Raw genomic sequence first — 20,706 nt, forward strand, 5'->3', positions numbered from 1 at the left:
TCCAGCATCTCTCACAACTCTTCCCTCCCTGTTATCACTTATTCATACTTTGAAATATCCTGCAAGAAAAGCTTGAAAGAGAAGGCCTGACTACTATGGTACAGGCCACCTAACAAACATCAGAGTTTAGAGAGCAAAAACCTTAACGGTCTCACTATGAGGAACTGTGCACAGTATCAATCACACAGCCACAGGAGCCTGTCCTGAAAGAAAAACTCAAAAATGCAGAGGGAAAAGAGAAGAAACATGACAGTGCTATCATCTTTTGATGAATTTAAATCCCTGAGAGACCCCTGAATTCATTCAGCTACTCAAAGAAGGCAAGTAAATCTGTGAAGACAAAGTATAAGCCCTTCAAAAAGTAGAAAGAAAAAAAGATAGGTGAACAAGACATGTTACAAAGAGAGGTGGCAAGCAGCTCAAGATGAGACACCCAGGGAGCTTCACACCACAACTGGAGAAACCTAGTGAAGAAAATTATTACAAAAGAATGCAATTTTGTTCACTGCATTTTTCATGGCACGTTTCATTTTTTTGGTTTAATTTGTTCAGAATAAACATTTGCACCAGAACACTGATAAGCCTCAAAACAAGGACCTTCTTGAGTTTTCTTACCCCACTCTCTGACCTAAGAAATTTTATATTCACCTTTTTATCTGGAAGTACAGTTCTCTTCTTCACAGCGTCTCTACCTATATCCAGATGCAAGAAATAACGGTCCTATTACCAGTTAACTGTTAACTGTACTGTTGCAGTTAACTGTTAACTGTAAATGATTAACAGTTTGTGAGAGCAAACTTCATACCTGCATCATGAATTTAAGTCTCACTTTCTCAGAAAAAAACACTAGTTTAATGTAAGCACTCAACTTCACTTATAATGCAGAGACAGTGCTGTGCGGAAGTTTAGGCACATAACCTTAACGTTTAATTTTCATCCTAACATCAACATCAATAACTTGTATTTGGTATATTATATACTACACTGTTCAAAAATAAATCTGGGGCATCGTAGCTGAGTTAATCATTAAGGAATTAAAGAAAAATGTTATAGGAATTAGTAATCTGTCCTCCAGAAACAATCCTAAGCAGGTAGGATAAGACTTTCCAACAAAAGAGCAACCCTGCTTTATTTGTACTGCTTCAATAAACACAAACATTGCTGTGAAAATGAAAACTCCCACAGCCTTACATAAATATCTGCAGCCAAAAAGCATCTCTATGGATAAAGCTGAATACTCTGCAGATGTATTTTCTAATACGCAGGGGAGATAGAAATGCACTAACTTTTCATCACAAATACACCCTTACCAATGAATGAATGATAAAGACTTCTCATTGCTAACTCCCAAAAATCCCAACACACCATACTCTAATCTAGTGACACTGTGGACTCCTTCCATGATTCCCTATCCAGTACAAGCACGTGGAGGAATCCTTCAATACAAGACTGCTTTAGTGGATATGTCCAAATACATGCCCTATGTGGATACCTCATCCAGGCATGCACTTTTGTCATTCTTATGGTTTTAAAGTATTGTAACCTTAGCATCATTTCTGCGTCTGATGGTTTACAACATTAAGTAACAAGCCAAAAGTTTACAGCCTCAAGAATCAACTAGAACACCAGGAGATAAAGACTCGCATACCAGTATTTATAGCTTAGCCTGTCCTGTTTCAGTCCCCTCTCTTTCTGGAACATTTTTAGTTTAACTGGTACCCAGTCTAATCACTTTCAGTTGAGTGAACATTTGACTCAATTCCAACTACACCATGATTTCTTTTAACATGAGCCTGAAATTTTAAACCTTTTATCCAATGTCCTAGGAGTGCTTTACCAGCCTCAGTGAATCCTACAAGAAGTAGGAAAATAGCATTATTCTCATTATACTGCTGAGCAAAAGAAAATTAAGCATCTCAAGGCAATACAGAAGCTTATGGTAGAATTGAGAGAGTACAGAAGTTCTGACTCCCAGCCTGCTGCTGTAATCCTCAACTAATGCACAAGAAAAATAAAATCAAAATTCAACTGTTACTTTAGACTGACACAGGTTGGTTTTGGTTTTTTTAAATCACCATTTCATCAGAACACTCATCTACATCAGGTTGCAGTTGCCTTTTAATTTGCTGTACTTATACGGTAGCAGCTTCCTACAGCCTACTTCACCTTTCCAACCACAAGACCTGTCAGAGTAAACACCAAACAGAGGCAGAATTTCCAACACACTAGGAATTACTGGAATACCTGGGGTTATCTGAAGATAAGCATGGCTTCCCTTACACAAATGATTCTGAAATCTGATCCAGAGGATGCATTCATTTATCTATTACTAAGGACTGGAAAAGATGTCAAAATTCATTAGGATGTCTCAAAGGAAAAACTCTGGATCATTAAAATTAAGTAAAAACAAGACAGAAACCTTTTCTAAAAATAGATCTTGCTGTGCAGCCAAGTATGCCTGCATGCAATTGTTATTTATTTTTAAATTGGGGCAATTTTCCAGGTAGATTTTTAGATCAGCTAACACAATGAGGTGTTTTAAAACTAAACAACCAAAAAAAAAGAAAAAAACAAACAAGATTTATCTCCTGATGATACTTGTCAAAACTGTGACTACACAGCACCAGAGGAAAATCAGTATGATCCAAAATCTCACGACATATCTGTCCCATTATATCTTCCTTAAAGATGATGGACAACTAGTAGCAGATCTACTCCTGAAGACACTATAAAAATCCTATTGCTATTTCCAATGCAAAGGTCATTTGATCATTTTAGGAGGATTTTCATTAAAGCAAATGCTGGCTAATTCTTGGTTTCCCCGTGAATCCTTGGATGACAAGGATGGACACAAATTCAAATCCAAATCAGGGATCAGAGTTTTCCTAGTATTTCTGAAGCTTCAGTGAGCAGTGCTATTTTAAAGTTCAGAATCACAGAATCAGAACCACAGAATATTCTGAGTTGGAAGGGACTTGCAAGTATCACCGCATCCAACTCTTAACTGCAAGAGCTTGTTCTGGCACTACAGTACTGGACAGTTAAATCACAAATATTTTCTCTCCAAACCGGCTAGAAGCTTCCTCACTCTAGAAATATTTAAAGCAAACTCTAAAGGGAGAAGGGGAAGACAATTAACTATCCAACCGTTGGAATATAACCTCCCTATGACAGGGACAAAAGACTTTACTGTCGCATCTCATGGAAATAGGAGGCAATCTTTTGTGAGATCTTTCAGCATCACTGGTCACTTTTAGCCCAGAATAACCACTATTCAGGTCATCTGTTTTCTGTATTAATAATGACTGCAAAACCCACCAGTATAGTACTGAAAATGAAACTGTATTATAAGAATTTTCCATATAATCTTCTTCCTCATCTCCCTAGCTACATCATCACTATCTAATCAGTGGTCTTTCATTTAAATCCTTGGAAGAGAGAGCAATTTCCAATTCCTTTGTTAATAAAAATAAGTACTAGTTTGGTTTTGGTTTTTTCCCATTATTAACTTCTTGTCCATAACAATTAAGAAAACAAAGTCCTCTATAACTCCTTAATAGGATTTAGAAGATACCATGCAAAAGTCACCAAAGCCAGACTCTAAAATCCTTCCTTTAAAAAGCCATTGTGAATCCTGCCTCTAAGAGTCAACATGGTTATTAAATCCTCATACTGCTTCATGTCAGCCCTGTCCATGTGTCTTCACTGGCTTCACCATATCTCTGTCATTCAGGTATTGGATATTTATCCATTGGATATGGGTATTTTTTGACTGAATATGTTTTCCTAAAGAGGAGAGTAAGCAATTTGCTGACGTAATAGGAAGTACGTAATACACAATTTTTGTCAACTACTTACATTATGTGCATGAAATGTGTCTGTACACATCATCTTTGCTCTGTTTCCCTTATGTCCTCACTCCATGTCCATTTCCTCTGTAGAAGAGCAGACTAGCATCTTGCTAATAAGACTTACAGCATGTAAGCTTAGACATTTTCCAGGAGATGCTGTCAACGCATTTACCCAGCATGAGCCCCTGATGCTTCTGCGAGGAGGGACTAATACTGTACAGCCATCATACTCCTAGCACTAGTATTGAGCTCAAATGATACTTTTTTTATACAGTACACTTTTCTCAATCTCATTACAGCTCCAGTGAACAGACTTTCAAATTCAAAAATTCTCTTTGTAACACTAGGAAATAACTTATATTGGATTTAATACATGTTCCACAGGGTTATTCTGCTGGTATAAAGGAAGAGAGAATGTCTCCTCAGTGGGCTGGCAAAATCTGGTAAGAATCCACCTCTGGAAGGTCTGTAACTCAGAGGAAGAGGACTTAACCACTTAATCTTGTGATTTGTATTTGCTTTTAATAGAACCCTGTCGATGCATGAAAGTTTTTTTTGTTGAGAGAACAGACTAATTCCTGCTCATAGTGGTTTATTACAGTTCCCAATAAGATGATATAGATATCCTTAGAAGAACTGTGTCCCTGCCTCCACTGCTCTAATCTTTTTTTTAATCTTTTTTATATCTTTATCTCCACTTTGGAAAAACATCAAATGGTTCCAAAGTGCATACCTGTAACACAAGCTGGTATAATTTTATCACCTCATTATTCATGCAAGGTAGCAGACTTCTACTGCATAGCTTCCCATGTCATTATAAAATTCAAATACATTTATTTAAATCTCTCCTAGAATCAACCACTTTCACAGTTTCAGTTAATTGAATTAATAAACAGCTAATGGACAATGGAAGCTGTGGCCCCATTTTCTGTTCTGACAAATTAAAAAAAAAAAAAATATTTGCCATAAAGGATTCTTTGCCTTAGACATCATTAAACATCATTAAAGATCTGCTAACAAACCCTAACATTTAAGAGAAGGAAGTAGGAATCCAAACCAGGGATAAGTTCATATCAAACTGCAAAAGTACTCAACAGACTCCAGAGCAATCCAAGTCTGGAAATGCACATCAAACCCATTTGATTTATATCATTGTTTCCTCACAGATTAAGTGAAAATTTGGGTATTGACCATGTCATGGTTAGGCTTTGCAAACTAAGGTTTGGAAAGGGCTCTACCCACATTTGCTACAAGCATGCTGGTGGCTAAAGAGGCCAACGCGAGAGAGACAAGTCCAGTTGCAAAAGGCACAGCAGAAAGACTCCTTGGATGGTATTGGCAAGACACGATTCTTTCTGCATTGTCTTTTCTTCTCTCGGTTATTGACCATAGGAAAGAGCCATTTCATTAACATAGTGTTCTGTTTCCAAATTATTCCGGAATGCCTTACTTTTTTCTTGAATGACCATATGACAAATACAGATATGTGTCCTCTGCTACTCAATTACAGAAAGTTCACACCAAAATCTCCATCAAAACTTCCTTTATTCTTGTAAAAAATTACAAACCTGGCAACTACTTTTCAAAGGTCAGCTTTTTATAGGTAGAATTCATATACAGACATGAACACCATGGTCTTTACAAAAAGACACATTGCTAAGAGCAAAACTGGCTATAAGCAGTTCCAGGTTCCATGTTAAGATAAATGCAAGGCGTAAATAAACTGGACTTTAGTGGAAGTGAGATTTTATGAAGACTTCTTTTTTTGTATTTCTCAGTAAACGAGAGTTTGCACACAGGGCCTCACATTCCATATGTACACATCAAGAACTCAACTTTATCCATTAAAGTTTCGTATAAAATTTTACAAATTAAAACCAACTTGGTTTTACACCATATAAAATGAAAGAAGTGGAGGATTGTAACTCTTACAGTGGTAAGTCTAACTAAAAATGGACACTTTAAACTTCTGTCATTCTTCTGTCATAGGATGTAGCAGATGCTAAACCTATCGCAGATTCAAAAAAAAGATGCATAAATTCATAACTATTACAACCCATGTGATTAATTACCAAACCATCTGCCCAGAGACCCCTAAACTGCATCCTATTAGAAATCAGTGATATTTCCCTTCAGACACTCAGGTATTTGCACACCCTATGATACTCTTCCCTGGGCATTTGCTATCATTCACTGTTAAAAACAAGATACTAATGTAGAAACATCTCTGGTCTGAGCTGATACACCATTCTTAGGTCCATATTTTTGTGCCTGGGAAAAAGGAAGGTACAATATCTAAAGCTGGTTCAACACCTACACTGTTCAAGTCCCTCATTTCCAAACACTATGTAGGGCACTTGTATGGCAGCCAAGATATTTATATAGTAACAGTTCTTAATACACTTACATGACTCGTGAGAGTTGGGAAAGACACCACAAATATATAACTCTTCCTCCTTCTCCCTTAGTTGAATTCACTCCCCCTTAAAAGTTTTACTTAACACTTAAGATAGCTTTATGAGTAACATTTTTTATATTTTTATACAACATTAACTATTATCCACACCTCCTATGATCTGCAAGACAGGATTTGTGTTAGTCAATCTCTCTTCCGGGTATTTTATTCAGATTTTAGACAGGTAGATCTCTAGGGTTCTGTTTTATTTTTTAGGTATTTACAACTGAAAGGATTTCCTAAAAGTCATCCCACCTTTTCATTAGAATAGAGAGATCTGTTCTTTATAAAGCACAGGCAGCAATAACATTGCTACTAATGCTTGGATGCCCAACAGATATGGGTTCCCACTGTACTAAATACTGCACCCAAAAGAGAATAAAAGTGAGAGTGCTTTCTCCCTCTCACAACTTGAGAATTTTGTTAGTTATGGTCTTTCTGCAACTAAAGAGCCTCCTGTGGACTGTGATCCATTACGATCACAGCAGGCAGTCAACCTTTGCTTTTTACAATAACTTCATTTGCGACTTATCTTCAAAAATACTGCTCTTCTATCATATTCTTACTATACATGCAAAAAGATTCTCTTTTCATATTGTGTCCAACATTCATGGCTCCTTTCTATGTTTTTGTCTGCTTAAATGGCACCAGGTACCACTGGTAAAGAATTTTCTTTAAATGGCTATGTGAATGGATTTGGCCTTCTTTGAAATTTTACATTGCGATTACCGTCCAAACTAGTGAAACAATAGATATATGAAGACTTTATTTAGAAAGCAGTTAAGCTGCAAGATATTTGCTTCAACAAGTATTTAGTGAAAAGACTGTCTTCAAAGGAGAGGAATCTATTCCACTGCACATACAAAGCAGAGGAAGAACTGATAGGACGGATTGATACGACTATTGAGAAATGCTAGATCTTTATATTCTAATGGGAGAATCATTCTTCAAGTAAATGTTTTGCAAAAAGTATTTTGCACTAGACAAGGATGTTGGAGGCTGTTCACACCCAGGAAAGTGTATGACTACCAGTTGGGTCTGCTAGCTCTCAAACTACGCAGAAAGCAACAAAGGACCTCCACACTACACAAACAGCCCAGCTTTCCAGTGGGAGATTCCTAAGATCAGCTTTGATATAGCTATCAGTGGTATGGCACGTAGCTGAATAATACTAAGGTCTTTCACAGGTATAAGCACAAAGTGAAAACTATTACCATTTAAACCATACTGAAGTTTTTAAGTACTGTAAAATAATGTAAACAACAACATTAGTTAAAAATTACACAACATAGAAATAATGGATCAAATACAAAATAATGGTTCAGTACAAAGAGTCATACAAAAACAACGAACGCAGCAATAGGTAGTTTCTTGAAACTGGACTTCTCAAAACATTTCCTCTTGGACCTTTTTCCAAATAACCTGAAACCACGCAAATCTAACTGAAATCTAGATGCTAGCCTGACAACAAGCAGGCACTGTTTCTACGGAGATCCAACTCAAATAACTGACTACACCTAAAGAATTCTAACAAACACTTCATTACAGTAGGTAAGTCTTTGTTTCCTTAATAAAAGGTTCACAACTTTAAGAGTAACATTTTTGATATTTTTATACAACATTAACTATTATCCACACCTCCTATGATCTGCAAGACAGGATTTATGTTAGTCAATCTCTCTTCCGGGTATTTTATTCAGATTTTAGACAGGCAGATCTCTAGGGTTCTGTAAGTTATCCAAGCTTACATTACTTGATAGCATTATACTGTTTAGCAACAGTTCTCATATTATTTAGTATATAGAATCACAGAATATGCTGAGTTGGAAGGGACCCACAGTGATCACAGAGTCCAACCCTTTGCCCTGCACAGGACCATCCCCAAGAGTCACACCATGTGCCTGAGAGTATCATTCAAATGCTTCTTGAACTCTGTCAGGCTTGGTGCTGTGACCACTTCCCTGGGTAACCTCTTCCAGTGCTCAACTACCCTCTGGGTGAAGAACATTTTTCTAATATCCAACCTAAATCTCCCCCGACACAACTTCAGGTCATTCTCTTGGTTCCTGTCACTGTTCCCCACAGAGAAGAGATCAGTGCCTGCCCCTCCTCTTCCCCTCACAAGGAAGTTGTAGACTGAAATGAGGTCTCCCCTCAGTCTCCCCTTCTCCAGGTTCTGAACAGACCAAGTGACCTCAGCTGCTCCTCATACGGCTTCCCCTCAAGGCCCTTCACCATCTTCATGCCCTCCTTTGGACGTTCTCTAACAGCTTAATATCTTTCTTATATTGTGGTGACCAAAACTGCACACAATATTCAAGGTGAGGCCACACCAGTGCAGAGCAGAGTGGGACAATTCTCTCCCTCAACTGGCTGGCGATGCTTTGCCTGATGCCCCCCCGGACACAGTTGGCCCTCCTGGCTGCCAGGGCACTGCTGACTCATATTCGACTTGCCATTGACCAGGACCCCCAGGTCCCTTTTCATGGCACTGCTTTCTACCACCTCCCCCAGTCTGTACGTACATCCAGGGTTGCCCCGTTCCAGGTGCAGAATCCAGCACTTTCCCCTGTTAAACTTCATATGGTTGGTGATTGCCCAGTCCTCTAATTTGTCAAGGTCTCCCTGCAGTGCCTCCCTGCCTTTGAGAGAGTCAACAGCTCCTCCCAGTTTTGTGTCATCTGCAAACTTGCTCAGTATCTCTTCCAGTCCTGTGTCCAAGTCATTTATGAAGATGTTGAAGAGCACAGGGCCTAAGACGGAGCCCTGTGGAACCCCACTAGTGACAGGTCACCAGTCTGAGGTTACCCATTCACTATTACCCTCTGTGCTTGACCATGAGCCAATTGCTCACCCACTGCATGATGTGTTTGTCCAGCTGTGTGCTGGACATTTTGTCCAGAAGGATCCTGTGAAAGACAGTATTGAAAGCTTTACTGAAATCCAAAAACATGACATCGACTGCCTTCCCTTGACCAGCTAGGTGGGCTATCTTGTCATAAAAGGAAATTAGGTTTGATAAGCAGGACTTTCCTCTCATAGTTCCCAAACTATAATCCTTCCCTTATCAAACCTTTCATACATTTCCTAACTTGTATATTATCCCCAAATAGCAATGATTTAATGTATTGTCTTGAACTTAAAAAAAGACTTTTTGTCCTATTTTGCAAAATAGCAGCTGAGTAGAAGACTTCAAGACCTAAACTAAACTATTTACATGCACCAATAATATAATTAGCAATAATCATCTGCGCACCCCAACTGATAGAGGTAGTTGGAAAACAACTTAAGGGTGCATACTTCACACCTCTAGCATCAAAAGTTTGTTCTGCTACCAGAGCATTACAAAACTGGAACACTGATTGTGACTGGAACTGGTGGTTCCAGTCAAAAAAATGAAATGTAAGATTCTGTACTATTTCTACCAGCTCTACATGGTGGAGATGAAGGAAAACAAAGAAGACATGAGGATGCTGGCCATGTAACCTCACACATTCACACACACTTTTCTTCCTGATAGATATCAAGAGACATATATACTAACTCTCTTAGCAGTCAAGCTCACTGGTAACTGAACTAGAGGCGTGCACCACTACTACTTCGATCACCTTAACAGGAACTGTCCTGAATAATTTTCTAACTCATCAATGAATTTGGTTAAGCCTTCAGCAAAGTCTCTTCTAACACTAAGAGAAGTCTGTTATATGTAAAGCACAGGCTTAGCTTCCAACACTGGCATGGAAGGTACAGTAAGAAATTACCTCAGTCTTCATTAAATGAAATAAAAATGGTGCAACAGAAAACTGTACAAAACAGAAAGGTGAGTTTGTGGGGGTTTAGTGTAAAAAAAGGATTAAACAAAAAAATCTGATTTTCTTATTAGACCTTCTTATAGAGTTTCTTATAGCAATCACAGGCAGACAATGATCTCTTTATGAGCACTAGATAAGATGATAATAATTACCCCAAGATAAGAAGAGAATAATTACACTGAATTCTTTTGCAAGGTGCTTTGAGACCTAATAATGAAAAGCACTGCTAAAAGCTGTGTATTATAAGTATGCTTAATAATTACATAAAACAAGTACAACTTTTTCTAGAGGCTAGGTATAAACAAAATTGATTTTATTTGAAAGTTCAGCTGAATCAATCTTTTTTTGTGATAAAAAGGAATCAGGTGCACTAAAGAGCTTTCTTAGTGCAAGGTTATAACAGAACCATTTAAAGCTATTCATCGCCTTACTGAAGGAAATATATTGAATATTTTAAACAGCCCATCATGAGCTCAGTATAGTTCAACATGAGCAGGGTTTTCATAGAATAATGAAACATGTTAAGGGTTTTACAATAAACATCTGTTGACTAGGTGAGAATTCTGCAGTTGTCAGAAGTGATGTACAAAAAAAAAAATAATCATCGTTCTATGAAAATCATTTATAACACTTATAATTGTCAGTTTTGTAAGCTATTTTTAATCTTATATATCTATCTATACACACACACCAACCCACTATCTCCTTTCAGCCCCCAAGAAACTGATAATGACCTTCTTATAAAATTCCACCGGGGGCGTGGGGGAATATGCAGTTTTTTGAAATAGCTCTACTTTGCTTGACATTCATATTGCCTGTGAAAAATGAGGCCCACTTGTGCGAATGTTCCTTATAAGAGCAATCTTAGGAATTACTGGCATGAAGCTATTTCTTGAATTAGGATTGAAAGATCAAGTTGATAGTTAGCATCCCCAGGAATCACTATGCTTTTGCTATTGTGGAAACATCTGTGATGGTATTATCGCAATTATTTTACCAGAAGTCTTGATGTATTGAGAAAACAAGTTAACCCTTTAAGCTTAAGTATAAATAGTTAAATGTTAGGGGTTCATATAATCATCTTCAAAGCTGTCAATACTGTATTTCTAGTAAAACATCTGATATTTTGACACAGCTCTTACTATACTTTATTTTATTAAAGAGTTATTTTTAGTGTTAAGATTTACATTTTACAAATTATTTGTAAAAGCAGACATTAAAAAACAATTTTTTTATTTACAGCTTCCATATGTGTAGAAAATATCCACTGCAAATATCCCTTACCTATTCAAAACACAGGATGTTGCTCATGAATCAGTAATCCTTGGACAGGTAAATATAATATAGGCAAAATGAAACTACCTATGACAATAACATGATCACAATTATATTTTTTTTAAGAAAAAAACTTTTCTGTATAGAGGCCTTTGCCTTGTTCTTTTTTGAAAACATGTATATCTAAATTATGGAAGAAAAAGGACTCTTAAATACTAAACCATCACATTTGACTCAGGCAGTCCCTTAACCTCAAATTGCTGGAGGCCTGGCTGTTTTCCCAAAGATTCACAGCACGCTCACCCTGTTGTTATGGTGTTTCCTAAACATCTGCTACGTGCCACTTGCAGAAACGGGAATCCAAACAAGACGGACCCTTAATCTGACCCCATACAGCTGTTTTAATTGTATGTTCTAATGTCTACGTCAAATTTAAGCACTGAATAGGCAAAGGATTCGTACACTTTTTTCGGAAACGTTTAGGAAGCAAATGTGCTGGAACACGTTCGCACATAGACACTTATTGAAAGGCACGATGAGAAAACACAACACGAAAGAATGCGAAGGAGTTGCGCTCCTTGGGCGAATTTTACCATATCGTGGGGCACATTTCCGAACCGTGTGCCCCCACACCTCCCCGCCCCCCTCCCCGTAAGGGGGTCTGGAGAGACGTCGGAGAAAAAAAAAAAGAAAATAAGAGAATAATAAGATGGAAAAGACAATAATGTTTACACATCGCAGCGGTACGGGCGGTGCGCGGAGAGTCACAGGTGCTGCCGGAGCCAGCGCTCCCCTCGCCGCCGCCCGCGGCTCCCGGACCCCCGCCCGCTCCCGAGTCTCTGAGAGAGGGCGGAGACCCCCCCCCAGCTCCCCCGCCCAGAGCCGCAGGTGCGAGGGAAGGCCGGGGGCTCCAGGCTACCCCTCGCCCGCCGTTCCCGGGGCTCATCCCGGCCGGTGCCCGCGGGGCGCGGGGGAGCCGCCGCGGGAAGGACGCGGCTCGCGGCACACGACGGACGCGCCCGTCCCGGCGGCGCTCCGGGACCCCCCCGCCCCCAGAGAGCGGACCGCCCTGCCGGCCGCCGGCGCCCACCGGAACAAAAGGAAAACAGCCCCGGAGCCGCCCGCGGCCCCGCACAGCGCCCGGCCCATCGCGCCCCCCCCCTCCCGCACTCACCTCGGCGCGGCGGCAGCGGCGAAGCGGGCGGCGGCCGCTCGCGCCCGCGGGCTCCCTCCCTCCCCCCCACACTCCCTGCTTCCCTCCCTCCCTCCTTCCCTGCCCGCCCTCCCGGCTCCGTCTCTCACCGCTCCCGGAACGGCGGCGGCGGCTGGGCCCGGCTCCCCCGCCACGTGACCCCCGCCACGTGACCGCCACACTGCCCCGGCCGGCTCCGCCCCCGCCGGGCCGGGGCTGCCCCGAAGCCGCCCCCGCGGGAGCCCGGCGGGGGGAACACTGCGGCGCGGCCTGGTGACAGCGCGTCCGACAAGGGGAAACAGCCGCCACTGTCTCCCCTCAGCCCCTCACCCCCCTCTGAAACAGGAATCACAATGGCCTGCACGAAATAGGGGTTATTTGACAACAAAGCACCTACGGCTGACTTATCCCTCCTGCCTTTAGGGCTGAGAAAGAAGGAAAAGAAGTTGGTGCCGGTATCTGGGGCATTGAGCCTCGTCATGTACCTCACACTCCTCCCTGCAAAAATCACAAGCGCTGACACCACTATATTCCTGAATTTGGCTCAACCCAAAAGCTACAGTGAGTGAAAGTTAGCTGTGCTGCCCAGTGTTCCATGCTAAGTGTAACCTTTGCTCCGAGAAAATCATGCTTACAGTAACGGGTTAAGGGAGTGTCTTGCGGGAGAGAATGCCTCTATCCTCAGAATTCAGAATACAATCTAGAGATATCAACACTACAAGACCTGGGGGAGCCTCGGTAAAAAAGGAATTGGTGTTGGAAACAAACTTTGATGCTGTATTCTGGTATCACATTCAGTGCACATTCACTTTCTTCAGAAAGGACCAACAAAATGCCCAAACAAAAGAAGTGTGAAGCACTTAGTAGTTTAAGGAAACCAGGAGCAAACTGTAATTATCAGCTCTAGAAAAGCCATCCAAAAAATAGTACACTGAGAACAGGAAGCGAAAAGGCCCAATACCCTGCTGGCTTTAGGAATTACAACTTATTGAACATTTGAGAAACTAAAAGGGTAAATATTTTTCACACCATTCCCCAAAGTTCCATAAGAATTTTATATTACAACCTACAGCAATAACGAGCCAAATTTTGAAAAGGGCCAGCTAAGTGTGTGAAAATCTGGAAGACTTGAAGCCTGAGATAATGTATTAGAGTTAGGCATAAATTTCATCTGTTAATATAATCTTCATTTAGAAAAAAAAGTTGCTTTTTTATTGAAGATTTTCAGTTACCGTACACAGACTAAACCCTGAGGCAACTCTTAACAGATTCTATAGATAAAGTGCAGTAAAAAGTTATCAGAGAGTTAGGGCTCCATTTCTAGGTGCATTATAGCAGTTGTTCTCAACTGGTGAGCTGTGGAGACCAGGGTCCCTGAATTACCCACTAGATATCTGCAAAAGGCAACCACCACCCCCAGTAGGTCTACATTTTGTATATTTGAATTACTTCTTCAGCAGAAAATTTTAAGGAGCCGAAACAGTTAAAATCACTCAATTCCTGTGTTTAACTTAGCTAGATTCCTAATTTACAGGCCATCATAAGAATTTAATTTCGGTACTAAAACAAAAAATATCAGAGAGAAGTGTGCAAAACACTGCTGCTGCTTTAACCTCCTTTGTAACCCTGTCCTTTCCACCCAGGTACATTAACTATGGTGCAACGGTATTGCCTATTAGACCCTTCTCTCAGCTGCATTAGAAGTTGTATCTGGGTTCATAATCACAAAAGAAAACTATGTGTCCTAGTTGTTCACCAGCCTCTACAAACTATCATCATGACTGAGTGATACCTTACAGGAGTCCCACTCATTCTGCCCCCTTACATGGTGAGGACTGAATAAAAATGCACAGAAAAATGCACGTTTACTATTGCTGCAGCTCACTCTATCAACATAATACGTTTATGGTCTTGTATCTCTCAGATGTAATCATTAGCAGGTAAGCAGAAACATATTTAATGTTGGCATGTGGTTAAATCTGCAGAAGGCTGACTATTACAAAAACTTGACAACACCTTTGAGTTCCACAAGCTCAATTCAGCTACGTGTGCTATACAACTGAGAAGCCTAAAATTGCCTTTAAATGTTGTAAAAAAAAAAAAAAGAGACACAGAGTTCCCCTTGCAGAACACTCCCTCACAGGACCTAAATTAGAATAGGTACTGAAGTGTCTTGTGTTACAATGCAACAACTGCTTTTGTAGATTCCTCCGTTATTCTACTTTCCTTCTTCACCTCTCTCTGAATTTACAGCATAAATGACTACTCCATTTTTAATGCATTGGAGAGTTTTACATGCAAACTTACTCATTTTTTCCCGTGCAAATCTATTCACTTGTACTTCTTCCATATACAAACTTAACTAATTTTTGTTAGCTTTATATGCTCAAATGATTCCAAAAGGCATTTCCTTTTGATGTACCTCACCTTGCAATTTTCCTCCACCACAGAGGAATACATCAGAGAAAGAGAAACAAAGCTTGCTTGGGCAGATTCCCCAATAGAGCAAGGATTTCCTCAGTAGCTGAGGAGAATAGCCAGGCTGAATGAGGATTAACTAAACCCTCTAGTGGACTGGCTGTTCACCCCAGCTTTCCTTCTGCCTCATTTTGTCGTGGAAGCAGCTCCAGTCTTCCATATATATTTTTGCTCTGCTTCTTCGAGGAGCTTAATGCAACCTGAACGGGGAAAACAAGATGTCATCCCGGGATACAAAAAGAAGTGACATATTAAAAGCACCAATAATCTTTTTAAGTCTATCAACTCTAGCATATAAAAGAGAAGAGACTGTACCTGTATTGAACAAAGGGAACAATAAGGTCAAGCTCAGAATTATCCATCTGGTGTGAATGACACATAAGGATTTGAAAAACATTTTTAGAAAAGAACAAAAACACTTTGGTAAATGGGAAAATGGGGCAATATAGACTAAGTTGAATAGAAATGCATTTTTCTTCATCAGATGACTGATATCCTAAACAAGGGAAATATATTCATGTGGGTTTGTTTTTTGCTTTTTTTAACTTGACATAGTATTTCACATTATGCCACGCAAGATATTAAGATGAAGAAATGAGGATTAGTACAGATGGCAAGGGATGGGAACTAAAATGTGGCAGTGGATGGTGCTCCAAATAGAACAAACTGAGGAAATACAGTAAATGGAGTCCCTGAACAATCAGCCATGATACTTGCCTTTTCAATATTTTTGTTAGGTGACCTTAAAACAAAAACATGAGTGTGGTAATAAAGTTTGCTGACAACACAGACTTGAGAATCAACAATACAGATTAAAATAGATATATCATTCGGAAAAGAATGGATGACCCATGGAAGCAGACCACTAAAAAGAATAGGATTTAATATGATAGTACAAAGTTAAAAGTGATTAATTGAAGGACTTACAAATGTTCATTTTCAACTGAAGACATCAAGTAAAAAGAGAGGAGAAAAATCTGTATCTTTCAGTCAGCAAGAGAATACCCACGAGGCATCAATTTGATGAGATCCTGAAAGAAGTTAATATTCCCAGAATTTCAAAGAGAGATCTGCAATGTAAAAGTGTTCCAGTGGTATTGGGAAGACTTCACCCAGAATTCTGCATAGAATTGTGATCAATTACATTAAAACATAGTAAATTAAACTTGAAATGGGTACTGAGGAGGGCCAGGAGAGAAAGACATGACTGTCTATATGTTACTCTATTAAACAAACACAGTAATTTTTGCCTATTTTATTTGGTGCATTGGGGTAGGGTCCCTTCTTATGCATTTCATGAAAAGTTTAGCATTATAAAACCCTAGTTGTTCAAAGTGAGACCTTTGAATATGTCTACAATATTAAAAAAAATCAATTCATATAACTTGCTCAGCAAAGACCACATTAGAATATTAAAACAAATAGCAGCTGGTGGAAATACTTCCAAAGTCCCGAGGCTTTTCAGACAGGTGCCTTAGTGGCTGAGATACAAATTTATATCATTTTTAGCTTAAATCTACAGAGACCCCTGCCATATGTACTTTCTTCAAAGCCTTTTATCATTTCTAAGTGTGGTCTCATGAGGAATTTAAGTAAGAGGACAGCACAGCAAAGCTTAAGCAGTCCTTTTTTGTTGTTGTTGTTGTTGCAAAGTTCAATGGAGACAACATTCAAATATAAAGAGAGAGTTCTTGAAAAATGTGAAAGAATAAGGGAAAATCCATCAAAATATTCAAGGTCTTAAACACAGTTTATCACTAGAGTCCCAAATTACTTCCCTACTATCACCCTCCATAATAAAAAATACAACAAATACAGAGGTTGCTGCAAGATCAAATGTTAATTCTTAAAAAGAAACAAACTAAACAAAATAACAAAAACAAAACCAATATAATTACAGCATAATGCCTCCATTACTGTGTGTAGTTCTATAAAGGAACATGATCAAATATTTAAGTCCTTTTACTCCACTGAAAAAATAATTTCAACCTAGACTTAAGTATAGAAAAATACACTGCAAGAATATTACGAATATACTGAGGGTTTTTTCTTTTTTTCTTATGGTTTTCACGAAATATAGTACAATGATAGAATGCAGCTCTAGGTCCAAATAATTTCAAAAACATCCCGTACTTTAACGAATACCTGATTAGGGATCTCACTGATCATTTTAATCCTAGTTTTAGGAGGACACAAAATGAATTCCAGATGTGAAAGGTCTGGTTAGCCTTATTAACACCCTGGTTTCCTATGTTTGTTCCCCCTTGAAATCCCCACCACCTGCTTAAGGCTTATAATGCTACTCAGCATAAGGACTCTAAAACATCCCTTTCCTCTGTAAATTGTAAGAAATATTATTGGACAATGAAGAGTATCTTTCTTACAGCATACTGTAGAATCATACAATCATTAAGGTTGAAAAGGACCTCTAAGATCATGAAGTCCAACTGTTTACCCAGCAGTGTCATATTAACCATTAAACCATGTTTCCCAGCTTCCCCATCCACATGCCTTTTCATGCCTTTTGAACACTTCAAGGGATGGTGATTTGACCACTTACCTGGGCAGACTGTTTCAGTGTGCCTGACGACCCTTTTGGTGAAGAAATTTTTCCCAAGATCCAACCTAAATTTCCCCTGGCACAACTGAAGGCCATTTCCTCTTGTCCTATTGCTTGTTATTTGGGAGAAGAGACCAACCCCCAACTCACCACAACCTCCTTTCAGGTAGTTGTAGAGAGTAATAGGTTCTTCCCTGAGCCTCCTTTTCTCCAGGCTGAACAACCCCAGCTCCCTCAGCCACTCCTCATAAGACTTGTGCTCCATTCTGTTCACCAGCTCTGTTGCCCTTCTCTGGACACGCCCCTCAATGACTTTCTTGTGGTGAGGGGCCCAAAACTGTACCCAGTATTCGAGATGTGGCCTCACCAGTGTTGAGTATAGAGAGACAGTCACTTCCCTGCTCTGGCTGACCGCAGCATTGCTCATACAAGCCAGGATGCCATTGGCTTTCTTTAGTACCTGGGCACACTGCTGGCTCATGTTCCTACTGGCTGTAACATCTCCGGGTCCTTTTCTTCTGGGCCACTTTCCAGCCACTCATCCTCCAGCCTGTAGTGCTGCATGGAGTTATTGTGAGCCAAGTGCAGAACCTGGTACTTGGCCTCACTGAACCTCATACAGCTGGCCTCAACCCACCAATCCAGCCCATCCAGATCTCTCTGTAGACCCTTCCCGCACTGCAACAGATCGACACAGCTGCCAAACTTGGTGTCACCCACAAATTGACTGAGGGTGTCCTCAATCCACTTGTACAGATCATTGATGGAGATATTAAGCAGGACTGGCCCCAGCACTGAGCCCTGGGGATCACCATTTCTGACCAGCTGCCAGCTGGATGTAACTCCGTTCACCGCCACTCTGGGCCCAGCCATCCAGCCAAGATTTTACTTGGTGAACACTGCACCCAGCCAAGCCATAAGCAGCCAGTTTCTCCAGAAGAATGCTGTGACAGACAGTGTCATAGGCTTAACTAAAGTCCAGGTAGACAACATCCATAGTCTTCTGTATTTGTTTTTATGACTTGCTTTGGTTATGATATTCATGTAACTGTCATGATAATGAAAATTGCACTACATGAAAGCCTCCTTCACTGTTTCAAATTTAGAGGTGTAGTGGGTTTTGTCTTGTTAGCAATTCAACCAATAAAAGTTCTTTATATGACCTTCAGAGTTCCCTTTGTTTTGTAGTACGTTAAAAAAATGAGCTAGAATAACTCTGCATGTTGAAAAGGCAGTCTCAGCTTGGTCTAATTTTTCATACTTGTAGCAAACAACTTCAGGAACCAACTTCTGAAACACATACACCCTCAGAATCCTTCCTTCCCACTCCATACAGCTCATTCTGACACACAACAGGCTAAAACGGCAGAAATAGCTTTAAAAAATGCTACTCAAAGCCAAAAGGGGAAACATTTACTAATTCCAAGGCTTCAGGTTTTCAGGACAACATGACAGAATTGTTCAGATGCTTAGTTTTGCCCACACATCTTCCCTATTCTGTTTCTCCCCTTAAATGCTGTTTGCAGCTCCCTCTGCCCAAATGCTGACCTGGCCAGTAGCAGAAAGATGTCACAGTCCTCTATCACACTGACCTTGTCATGGCTGTGCTTAACAATATCCATTCCAAGTATTCCTTAAGAAACCACGCCTCTTTTGTCTTCAGTTTTATACTGACTTTATAACTTTCCTAAAATGAAAAGATAATGTTTGTTTTGACCAAAAGCAAAATCAAATAGAGGGAGCATGCTTCATTTTACAGCTGAAGAGAGATTCTTCTTTTGTATTTTACTTTCAAGCTTTTTGATGATACACAAGGCCATAATTATTCCAGGGTTACTCATCTCTGCTGAATCTCTAGCTTCTGGAATACCTGTATATCTAATGATATACATGCAACACACATGCAAAACACATTTTATGCTCAGGAGAGTTGCCAGTGTTGGAGAATGCAAAGATTAAAAGGAAGTAAAACTACACTATCATTCCATGTGAAAAAGTGGTCCCATCCAGGACAGGTAAAATAATAGGCATAAAATTACAAAAACTTGCACTCCCAGTCCTTGTGTTACATTGGCTTTGATGATAAATACAGGAGCTTTTGTAAACCAATTAAGTTCTAGTTAATTGTAAGTCTATTTTTGGATACAAAATTAAAATTAATTGAGTGTAATCTCTTAGTCTTTATGCTCCTTCTGATTTTGTTCAATTTCAGAATTAACAGGAAATAATAATTGCAATCCTAAAACACTCTTCCCCTCTTTCCTGCCTTCTTGCAGTTTCATCCTCTGATCTCACTCCTCTAGCTTTGATACATCAGGAGCACAACACACAAAACGGTGACAGATCATAGGGCCTTGTTTGGTATGTGCATCTCTCACTACTAACAGTGTATCACCTATGCCAACATTGTAGAAATGCAGAATACTTCCTTATCTGTGAGTGGTCTCTTCACAGCTGCAAGTGTACCCAATGTTCTGCGTGTCCTATAATTTACAATGACGTCCATCTTTTCTGTAATAGAAAAATGAACAACTGTATAGCTCTGACAGACAACTCCTTCAATCTATAGTCATCCGGCAATATCGCTTGCTGTTTCTTTCATGAGGGGCTAGTTATGTGGCTAATCAAATATCTGTCAGTTTTGATGTTGGATGGATTTTCTTTGGTGTGTTCAAGCACATTCCTGCATGGGTGTTATGAGTCTGCTTTTATTTTGGAAAAAGAAAAATTTTAATTTGAAAATGACATTTCTTTCAGGAACCTTATACTTGTTACTAACAGGTAAAATTGCTCAAGTACAAAAAGCTAAAAGCTTACAGTAATACTCTAAAATTTTCACTTTTAAAATTTGTTCACTGACAGCAATGTTATAGTCTGTTTCTATTCTGTAGTTAATTTTCTTATTACTGCTATGCAATCAGAAGTGAGAAAATTACTTTTTCTGTTTATGTGAGAAACACAATCACTAATATTCAAAGCCTTGAGGTTCTTTTCCCCTTCTTATTAAAACTTAATTGGTATGTGTAGTGGGGTATTTGTTTGTTTGTTTAGAGAACATACTGAATTTTACATTTATATAGGTG

General features: G+C 39.6%; 1 protein-coding gene across 5 annotated transcripts in view; it reads right to left on the reverse strand.

Annotated features, from left to right (window-relative positions):
• Positions 1 to 12,763, reverse strand: part of TULP4 (tubby like protein 4) — a 158,650-nt gene extending 145,887 nt beyond the window's left edge. For 4 of the 5 annotated variants that reach the window (XM_027634089.1, XM_027634092.1, XM_027634091.1 and 1 more), the window contains exon 1: positions 616 to 736. The gene's annotated coding sequence lies outside the window, so the exon portion shown is untranslated. Of the gene's footprint in view, positions 1 to 615; positions 737 to 12,695 lie in introns of those variants that run through there. The other variant, XM_027634093.1, reaches the window with a different exon arrangement.
• Between the last annotated feature and the right edge of the window lie 7,943 nt (positions 12,764 to 20,706).

This window comes from Corapipo altera, unplaced genomic scaffold, assembly GCF_003945725.1.
Source record: "Corapipo altera isolate COAL_440 unplaced genomic scaffold, ASM394572v1 2b, whole genome shotgun sequence".
Taxonomy (NCBI): domain Eukaryota; kingdom Metazoa; phylum Chordata; class Aves; order Passeriformes; family Pipridae; genus Corapipo; species Corapipo altera.